The sequence below is a fragment of the Canis aureus genome, chromosome 9, assembly GCF_053574225.1.
Source record: "Canis aureus isolate CA01 chromosome 9, VMU_Caureus_v.1.0, whole genome shotgun sequence".
In the NCBI taxonomy this organism is placed as follows: Eukaryota; Metazoa; Chordata; class Mammalia; order Carnivora; family Canidae; genus Canis; species Canis aureus.
In genome coordinates, this window is record NC_135619.1 from 39,002,969 (window position 1) to 39,013,862 (window position 10,894).

The 10,894-nt window shown below is 37.6% G+C and overlaps 1 long non-coding RNA gene across 1 annotated transcript in view; it reads left to right on the top strand.

The window, feature by feature from the left end:
• Positions 1–10,616, top strand: part of LOC144320683 (uncharacterized) — a 69,069-nt gene extending 58,453 nt beyond the window's left edge. The window contains exon 4 of the long non-coding RNA XR_013386296.1: positions 10,391–10,616. This is a non-coding gene — a long non-coding RNA (uncharacterized LOC144320683). The remainder of the gene's footprint in view (positions 1–10,390) is intronic.
• The last annotated feature ends 278 nt before the right edge of the window (positions 10,617–10,894 follow it).

The window sequence follows — 10,894 nt, forward strand, 5'->3', positions numbered from 1 at the left end:
GGACGACATAAAAAGTTTCTTCCAGCTTTTAAAAATCAAAATATGAAAAGGCAACCTGTTGAATAGAAAAAAATTAAATTAAATAGAAAAAAACAATTGTAAAATTTGTATGGAACCACAAAAGACCCCAAGTAGCCCATGCAACCTTGAGAAAGAACCAAGCTGGAAACATCACACTTCCTGATTTCAAACTGTACACCAAGATGTAGTAATCAAAACAGTATGGGACTAGCATACCATAGTGCAGACACATCGACCAAGGGAACAGAATCAAGAGCCCAAAAATAAACCCAGACATATACAGTCAACTGATACTTTGACAAAGGAACCAAGAATACTCAATGGGGAAAGTATAGTCTCTTCAATAAATGGTGCTAGAAAAACTAGATAATCCACCAGCAAAAGAGTGAAATTGGACTATGTTAGGCAATCATGAAAAAAAGTCACTATAAACATCCATGTGCAGATTCATTTGGTGCATGTAAGTTTTCATTTCCTTTGGGGAAATACCCAAGTTCAATTGCTGGATCATATAGTAAGAATCCGCTTAGTTTTGTAAGAAAGTGCCAATTGTATTCCAAAGTAGCTGTAGCACTTTGGAGTCCCACCAGTAAAATATGAAAGTTCCTATTGCTCCTGATCCTCACTAGCATTTAGTGTTGTCAGGTATTAGATTTGAGCCATGTTAATAGGTATGCAGTTGTACCTCATTGCTGTTTTATTTACAATTCTCTAGTGACATAAGATATTGAACATTTTTTCATATGTTTATTTGCCATCTGTATCTATTCTTTTGTAAGATGTTTAGATCTTTGGCCCATTTTTTTTTTTTTTTTTTTTTTTTAGATTTTACTTATTTATTTGAGAGAGAGAGAGAGAAAAAAAAAGCACAAGCAGTGGGAGGAGCAGAGAGAGATACGGGGCTCCATCCCTGGAACCTGGGATCATGACCTGAACTGAAGTCAGACACTTAACCAACTGAGCCACCCAGGTGCCCCTAGTCCATTTTTAATCAAGTGGGATTTTTTTCTTATTGTTGAGTTTCAAGAGCTCTTCATATATTTTGGATAACCGTTCTTTATTACATGTGTCTCTTGCAAATATTTTCTTCTGGTCTATGGCTTTTCTTCTCATTCTCTTGACTGTGTCTTTTGCAGGACAGGTATATTGATGGTAAGCCATACTGATAACATAAACGCTCAATTAACACATATTTTGTATGTTATACATATTTTATACTGTTTTCTCACAATAAAGTAAACTAAAGAAAATGTTATGAAGAAAACCATAGGGAAGAGAAGACACATTTACAGCACTGTACAGTAAAAAAAAAGTATATATCTGTGTAAGTGAAACAGCACAGTTCAAATCCCTGTTCAATGGTCAACAGTACACAGAGTTTATTGACTCTTTTCCTATTGTTGAATATGTCTGTTGTGGTTCTAATACTTTGCTTTAGATTAGTATATTTATGCACTATATGTTTTATGTAATATTATGCCCTTAGAATAGATTCCTAGAGGTATATATTCACTGAAAATGAAGTGTGAGTACTTTTAAGAAGCCTCGTGCCGTTTTCCAACTTACTTTGCAAAACAGTCTTATTAATTTGTGCATCCAGAAATTATGTGAGACTGTACCTATCTCACCATACTCTTAGCAGTATTATAATCTTCCCAGTACTAATTTGGCCAGGCAAAATAAAAGAATCTGTTAATTGTATACCTATGACACTAGTGAGACTGACCAATTTTCCCTGTTAATTGAACTCTCTCTTTTGTTTGTTTATATCCTTTCTTCATTCACTTAACCTATTCTTAACAATTTTCTTTTTTTTTAAGATTTTATTTATTTTTTCATGAGAGACACAGAGAGACAGACAGACAGACACAGACAGAGGGAGAAGCAGGCTCCATGCAGGGACCCCGATGCAGGACTTGATCCCGGATTATGAGATCACGCCCTGAGCCAAAAGGCAGACGCTCAACCACTGAGCCACCCAGGCGTCCCACAATTTTCTTATAAATTTATATAACATAAGTGGCAATTATTTGTCTATCCTATGTTCTGTGAGTACTTTCTCAGCATATTTGCTTTTAAATTCTTATTTCTTTTTAAACATAGAGTGCTTTTGAGGAATTAAAAAAAAATAGGATACAGTCAGGAGAAGGAAGAACGGTCATGATCAACTTTAGAATTCTCTTTCACGCATGTGACTTCACAGGACATTAATTATTCATCCCTAAGAGAGTCAAATTCTCCAAGACTAAGTTTTCTACAACTGAGCCAATGCTTTTGCATAATATTTAAAAGCAAATTGGCAATTAACCTTGGACAATAAAGCAATGATGTAAGATGACCTTTCAATAAACACTGTTTAAGAGTCAGGTGGCTCCAGTCAGCACCAGCTGGAACTACTCTGTAGAATAAAATGTGTATTACTCTGCTGTTTTCAATGCAAAATACAACAAAGGTCATCATTAATTTGTACCGAAGTTTTCAGAGCAACTGACAGACCATAACCAAGATTCACAATTCTTATCTTGTGAATCAAGGCCAAACCATTTAAGTGATCACTGATTTCACTATGCGGAGCCTAATTTTTCTTTATCCAGAATAAGCATCTTTCCTTGGTAGGCCAGATAACAGAATTTAGGGATAAAGACCAGAAAAGACCTCAAACATAGAAAATGTAGAAATTATCACAACTTTGAACCAGCCACAGATAGTCCAAGAACATTTGTTTATGCACCTGGGCATTTATGAAAACGAGAGGAAAAGAGAAGGTGCGCTTGTTGTGACAGAGCACTCCACTTGGCTTTGCAAGAGGAGGCAGTTCCACCATAATTTCTCTGCCCACACCTGCCATGTGAGGACATTTTGCAAAAGAAATTAGTGAGGATGAAAATTTAAGTCACTTGAGGTCTACATGACTCAAAAAGCAAAACTAGTCACAGCTTCCTCTTCTACCAAACTGGAGTGAAGAGTATAACTCGGGGGGCTCACAGAGGACAAGGTGAATGGTAGAGGAGTAGCTTGTTTCTTGATGATTCTCATATACACATACAAACACAAAGTAGCATGATGCTTTAAGATAGAAAGGGTTGATTACATTTTATTAAATGAGTCACATCAGTTACCATAACTTTCCTGCACTTAAGCCAAACCAATTCTACTTTTTTCCAATTTTATTGAGAAATAATTAATGTATAATACTGTATAAGTCTAAGGAATACAAGAAGATAGTATGATTTATAGACCATGAAATGATTAAAATAGGTTTAGCTAACATGTATCTTCTCATATAGATAAAAAGACAATAAAGGATAAAAGAAAAATAGTTTTCTCCTTCTGATGAGAACTATTAGGATTTACTCTCTTAACAACTCTCCCGTATATCATACAGCAATAGTCATCATGTTGTGTATTACATCCTTAGAGCTTATTTATCTCATAACTGAACATTTGTACCTTTGACAATCTTCCTCCAGTTTTCCCTCCCAGGACCCTGCCTGGTTACTACTTTTTAATGCTGTAACAAGATATTCTGAAATAATATTTTTTGAAAACTACATAAGCATAGGGTATAGCATCTAGTCTATTAGTTATCCCGGATTGAACGGGTTGTAATGGGGAAAATGGACAGTGTCTGGAAGTCCAGGAAGATGACATGATGTTCCATCAAGGTTTGCCAACGTGATACAAGGAGAGCTCAGAAAGTAGGATTCGAAAATTTCCTGCAGTCCTCCCCTGCTCCAAACTGGTAATTCTGGGGCATAAGATTGAAAATAGGAGTTTACAACGACTTTAGTGGGCAAAATGTGGCTCAGAAAGGATACACATTTAAAAAAATCAAGAAATCTTATGTCAAAATGTGGGCAAAATAGTGAGAAGGCAAAAAGTGTATGAATGAAAAATAATATCATATAATACATGACAAACAAATCCACTTCAAGACAAATGAGAAGGTATATTTAGATTAAGAAGTTGAGACCAGGGGGATCCCTGGGTGGTGCAGCGGTTTGGCGCCTGTCTTCGGCCCAGGACGCGATCCTGGAGACCCAGGATCGAGTCCCGCGTCGGGCTCCCGGCATGGAGCCTGCTTCTGTCTCTGCCTCTCTCTTTCTCTCTCTCTATCATGAATAAATAAATCTTTAAAAAAAAAAAAAAAAAGAAGTTGAGACCATTTCCAAAAATTACTTTGTGTTATAATTTATTTTATGCGATACATCTTCCATGGCCCTTCTTTACTTCTTCCCCTGTACTGTAATATTTATGAGTCTATCTGCACCCTTGAGTTTTAGCTCCTGTCATGTAACCATGCATCATACTTCATTGTATTCTCAGGAATGGGGATGCTGAGGAGTTAAAAAAAAAAAAAAAGCTCTTTTTTCTCCAGATTTTTCTCCATACCATTTTATAAAAGGATGTTTAGTTCAAAATAAACTATCAAAATAAGCCAACAAGCCCTGGGTTTTATTTATTTATTTTTTTTAATTTTTATTTATTTATGATAGTCACAGAGAGAGAGAGAGAGAGGCAGAGACATAGGCAGAGGGAGAAGCAGGCTCCATGCACCGGGAGCCTGATGTGGGATTCGATCCGGGGTCTCCAGGATCGCGCCCTGGGCCAAAGGCAGGCACCAAACCGCTGCGCCACCCAGGGATCCCTAAGCCCTGGGTTTTAATCCCAATTAATTCTCTGTGAGATTTTGGGAAAATTACTTAACAGCATTTTTGAACCTTGGATTTCCACTCTCACATAATGATGACAATGACGATGGTGATGGCTATTAACTACTTAGTTGCTGGGGCTCCTGGGTGCTTCAGTCGGTTTAGCATCAGACTCTTGGTTTCGGCTCAGGTCATGATCTCATGGGTTATGGAATCAAGCCCCACATTCAGCCCTGAGTGGGGCTCCGTGCTCAGCAGAGGGTCTGCTAGAGATTCTCCCTCTGCCCTTCTCTCTCAAATAAATAAATAAATCTTTTTAAAAAATTAGTTGCTGCTATATACCATGTGGTGTAACAATTTTATGACTGATCTTTGTAGTAACCATTCCAAGTATGTATTATTATCTGTATTTTATAGAAGAGGACTCAAGGTCTCAGATAAGAAGTTGGGAAATATATATAGTTAATAATTAAGAGCTAGCAATTGGACCAGCAGTTCTGGCTACAACACCCATGATGTACCTCAGATTTTGCACCCTATACCATTTGTAATATTCCTATAGGGTGCACTGTAGGTCTTCATTACTTCTCTCCTTTATGCTTTTCTAATGTGGAAGACCTTATTTCTTCTTTTTTCCTTTTAATGCTTCTATATATGTTTATTTTTTTCTTTCCTTCTCCAAATTTTTATTTAAATTACAGTTAGTTAACATAGAATGTAATATTAGTTTCTGGTATAGCATTTAGTGACTCATCACTTACATACAATACCCAGTGCTCATCACAAGTGCCCTCCTTAATACTCATGACATTTAACCCATTCCTCCACTCACCTCCCCTCCAGGAACCCTCAGTTTGTTCTCTATCATTAAGAGTCTGTTTCCTGATTTGCTTCTCTTTTTTTTCCCCCTATGTTCCTCTATTTTGTTTCTTAAATTCCACATATGAGTAAAATCATACAGTATTTGCCTTTCTCTGATGGACTTATTTCACTTGACATAATACTCTCTCACTCCAACCACATTGTTGCAAATGGCAAGATTTCATTCTTTTGATGGCTGAGTAATATTCCATTCTATATACATATAACATCTTTAACCATTCATCAGTTGGTAGACATTTGGGTTTTTTCCATATGCAAAAAAAACTTTTCTTAAAGGAATAAATAAATTCATTTTCCTTTTTATGTCCTGCCTTTTCTCCTACCTCCTCCTTTTATCCTTCGTCTTCCTTTTTTTTTTTTTTTTTTTTCTTTTTCTCTTGTTAAAATAGAAATCAAAACACTTGTGTTCCAGCCCTGGTTCTGACATTAACTCTGTGAGTTGGTGTTTTTCAAAAAAATGGGAATAATAGCACCTATCCTTCTCTAACTCCCTGACAGAAATATTGTATAAATTCTAGTGAAATCACACATGGGACATCAATCAAGAGTAAGGAATTTGATAAATCAAAGATATTATTTGGAATATTTTTATCTACTTACCAAACCATAGACTGGTCTATAAAACTAGAAGACAATTAGGAAAACCTAGAAGTAAATAAATAGGTGTAGCAAGGGAAAGGGGCTAAACTCTCCAAGTGGTATCCAAGGACCCACTAGCGCACCATCAACTTGTCTTCCTTTTCTAGTTAAAAATATAGCATTATGAGAGGCTCATGGATGGCTCAGTCGGTTAAGCATCCAACTCTTTTTTTTTTTAAGATTTTATTTATTTATGAGAGACACAGAGAGAGAGAGAGAGAGAGAGGCAGAGACACAGGCAGAGGGAGAAGCAGGCTCCACGCAGGGAGCCCAACATGGGACTCAGTCCTGGGTCTCCAGGATCAGGCCCTGGGTTGAAGGCAGCGCTAAACCGCTGAGCCACCCGGGCTGCCCAGCATCCAACTCTTGATTTCAGCTCTGGTCATAATCTCAGGGTTGTGAGATTAAGTCCTGAGTCAGGCTCTGCACTGGGTATGGGGTCTCCTTAAGACTCTCTCTCTCCTTCTCTTTCTGTACCCCCTCTCAAAAAAAAAAATATATATATATATAGCATTAATCAAAACATTCTCTGGGAGGTTAAGCAAAACTATCCCCAAATTGGACAACTGACTTCAGAGTATGTCTGAGTTTACCAAAAGCTCTGAAGGAGTTTAGCTTAAAATAAGATTAGAAATAGCATCCCCTCCACTACAACCATTCCCTCCCCACCAGCTTGCCTCATTCTGTTCTACACCTAACATATACTTGAGATCTGACTCTTCAGATAATGTTAACAGTTCTCTAGTGGTTTTTTCTAAAGGGGTGGAGAGGTGTGTTCCTGCTTAGAAATTGCTATATTCTAATTCCAGATCAGTCCCATTCAATGGAAAGTTGATCTAACTAGTAACTGGCAAAGATGCATCGTGTAAAAGAGAAAACCATAATTATAGGAGAAAATTAAGGCGTACTTGGCTCAAAAAAAAATCTCAGCTACTGCCAGAATCCCTCAGTATTTGCAATAAAAAATAAAAAGCCAGGGAAAGTTAACTGCTTTCCCATAAAAATGAACCTGCTCATTTGTGAAGCAAATAAAACAAAACTTTGGTTTATATGAGTCTTTGCTCCTCACAGGTATTACAGCTGTGAAATGTTTGCATTTGCTGCACCAGTAACACAATTATATAGAAAAATCCAAAGGTGAACTACCTTTTTGTATCAAACTAATAAATGTACACTCATGCCTCATGGAGCTCCAGACTTTAATACAAACTGCACTCTTAACATCACTACTTAAATGTTTCAAAGTTACCCTAAACTCAAACTCAATGTGCCCCAAACCAAAATCATTATTTCTTTCACTCCTCAAAACTTGGTCCTCTTCCAGGGATTCCCAAATGAATTAATCCACCATCCGTCTAGTTCTACCACTCAGAAACGTATTATGTTTGACATCATCTTCTTACTCTCCCATATTCAATATGTCACCAAGTCCTGTCCATTTTACCTCCCCAGTGTCTCTCAAAATATCTACTCTCTTCTGTCTCCACCACCACTACCACCGCAACCCACTACCTCCCAAATGGACAACAGCATTGGCCTCCGAACATTCACTTTTTTTGTACATCCACTCTGGCCCCTTCCAATCTGTTCTTCACACTTTAGCCAGAGTTATCATTTCAGAATACAAAACCAATCTTGTCACAGTCATATCCTGTTTAAAAATCCTCAGATTTCTCCCTGTTGCTCTTGGGATCAGGACGAAACTCCTTAGGACAGTCTACAATGCCCTGCATGATCTGATTTCTACCTACCTCACCAACTTCAATTCACACCACACTCCCTCTCACTAGAGAGAGAGAAAGGGTAGTAGACTTGCTTCCAGGACATAATCTCCAGAAATGACAACTTTCCAACAATTTTTTGAGATAATTTGTTGACAAGACAGTCATTATGACTGATGGCATAATTTTAGCCAAAAACAAGACAAAAAGGCAGAGAAAGTATATGCTTGTTCTAAACTTGACACAGTCAGCCTCAAGCACACCAACACCATCCCCACCCCCAAACATGCACACAAAGATGTTTTAAAGCAGCCATAACTCTACTCTTGCCATCCTTGCCCTCGCCATGTTTCTCCCTTCTCAGGACTTTGGAGTGCAGGTGAGATTCAAACCACCTTTGTCTGACTTTTAAGACAGTGCACTTTCCACCATTTTTTCTTGTCCCAAAAGAAGTATTTCTCCACATAAATTTAGATATTCTAATGACAAAACTTAAACATACCTATGACCCAGTATTTTTTAAAAAGCTGAAAATATGCTCTATTCTCTATTTCCTTTCTAATGTAAAATTTCAAACGCATAAGAACAGAATAGACAATAACCCTCCATATGCATATCACCCACACTCAAGAATGGCAAACATTTGCCATTATGTCATCTATTCCTTTTTGTTTCTGTTTTTCTTTGTTGAACCACTTTAAATAAATCTAAGAGGATATATCGTTTTCCCCTCACGTTTCAATATGCATCTCTAAAAAATATGAACACTTTCTTACATAACCATAAGGCCATTTTTATATTCAACAAAATTAACAATAATTCTTTGGTATCATCTAACATCCAGTCTGTGATCAAATTTCCACAATTGTCTCAAAAATCTTTTTATCATTGGTGTGTTTGAATCATGTTCTAAACAAGGTCTGCACATTCATTTAGTTATTATGTCTCAAATCTCTCATTTCCCCCCATGTCATTGACTTACTGCAGAAACCAGGTCAATTGTCCTGTATAATGGCTCATATTCTGGATATATCTGATTCCTTGACGTATGATTTAACCTGTTCCTTTCTCCCTCTGCTCCCTATAGACTGCAAGTTAATTCTAAAACCTTGATTAGACTCAGTTTCAAGTTTTTGGCAAGAATATTTTATCAGGAGAGCTGTGTACTTCAAAGTGCATCTTATCAAGAAATTCACAAGGCTCATTGTTCCATTTTAAATGATACTTAGTGTCATTTTATTTTTATCATTATTTATGAATTTTCATAAAGTCAACAACTTTTGAATCAGATATGAGGTATATTTCCAGGTTTCTGCAAAAAGAAGTAAACATGATAGCAAGGTTCCTGCCTTCATGAAGATTTCACATATTATTATTTCAATGTTTGATCTACAGATTCTTTTTTATGTTAGTGTTCACTAATACTAGTGTTGGTGTTATTAACACTAGCTAGTGTTAATATGAAATTTACATTTAAATACATACACATAAGTATATGTATTTGTACGTTTGCATGTACATGTGTAAATACACATACACACACATCCTTCATCCATTTCTCATACTTATTAGACACTAACTTTCGGGATATCTTCCCACATGCAACTGAAGTCCTCTTCAGTGAGAACTGCCCCTCCCCCTACATTTGTAGTAAATGGCCTGTCCTCTCCACCAGGCCTGATTGAATGAGGAATGGACACCTGACCCGAGATAGCCAATCACAATCTCTCTCTTAAGAATGTAAACAGAGGGCCACCTGGGTGGGTTAATGCGTTAAGACGCTGCCTTCATGGGCAGCCCGGGTGACTCAGCGGTTTAGCACCACCTTCAGCCCAGGGAGTGATCCTGGAGTCCTGGGATCAAATCCCACATCAGGCTCCCTGCGTGGAGCCTGCTTCTCCCTCTGCCTATGTCTCTGCCTCACTCTTTCTCTCATGAATAAATAAAATCTTTAAGAAAAATAAAAAAGAGGCTGCCTTTGGCTCAGGTGGTGATCCCAGGGTCCTGGGATTGAGCCCCTGGGGGTGGGGATGGGGGTGCCTCCCTGCTCAGTGGGAAGTCTGCTCCTCCCCTCTATCCCTCACTCATGCTTTTGCTTTCTCCCTCTCTCAAATAAATACATAAAATCTTTATTTAAAAAAAAAAAAAAGGATGTAAACAGAGAGACACAGCAAGTGGGAATAGTGGCCTGGGTCTGACAGCCTTCTAACTTCCGGTCATTTCCTTTCCTGAAACCTTATTTAATGATCAACTTCTTGAATTTCATAATCTGTTTGTTTGAGGGGTTTTTGTATGTGCGTGTGTGGTTTTTTGTTTTGTTTTGTTTTGTTTTGTTTTTTGTTTGCTTTCCTCTTTGGCTAAGCTATTCCAAGTTATTTTCTGTTACTGGCAATCAAAAGAACTTTACAACATTGACTGTAACACAGTGTGTGAGAGAGATCAGATGTCATTGTCAAATAATGTCTTTCTTTTCAGGTGAACACTTCCTCAATGCCTTTGAACATGAGCCTTTCAACCAGATCAGTGTGTAAATGAAGTAAGCTGCAGTCCACTGAGTTGCTTGATAGTTACTGCACTAAAGGCCATGCCTACCAAAAAGCTGTCACCCTAGCCTGCCAAGGTGTTTCCCTTCCTTCCTATGAAATTCCATCCCTACAATCATCCTTTTTATGGAATAATAAAGATGGAAGCATTATCTTCAGATCTTCAGATGCCATCTATGCATTACCATGCAGGAGATGAGGGATTTAGAAGGAAGACCCTAGATCTTCCTCTTTCCTTTCATTTAACATACCTGAATAATTTATCAAGTTAGCAAACTGACATCAAGTTTCAGTAAAAGGTACATGAGATTAGTGCTCAGCATCACTAATCATCAGGAAAATACAAATCAAAACCACTATGAGATATTACCTCATGCCTCATGCTTCTTAGGATGGCTCTTATCAAAGGATAACAAGTATTGGTGAGGATGTAGAG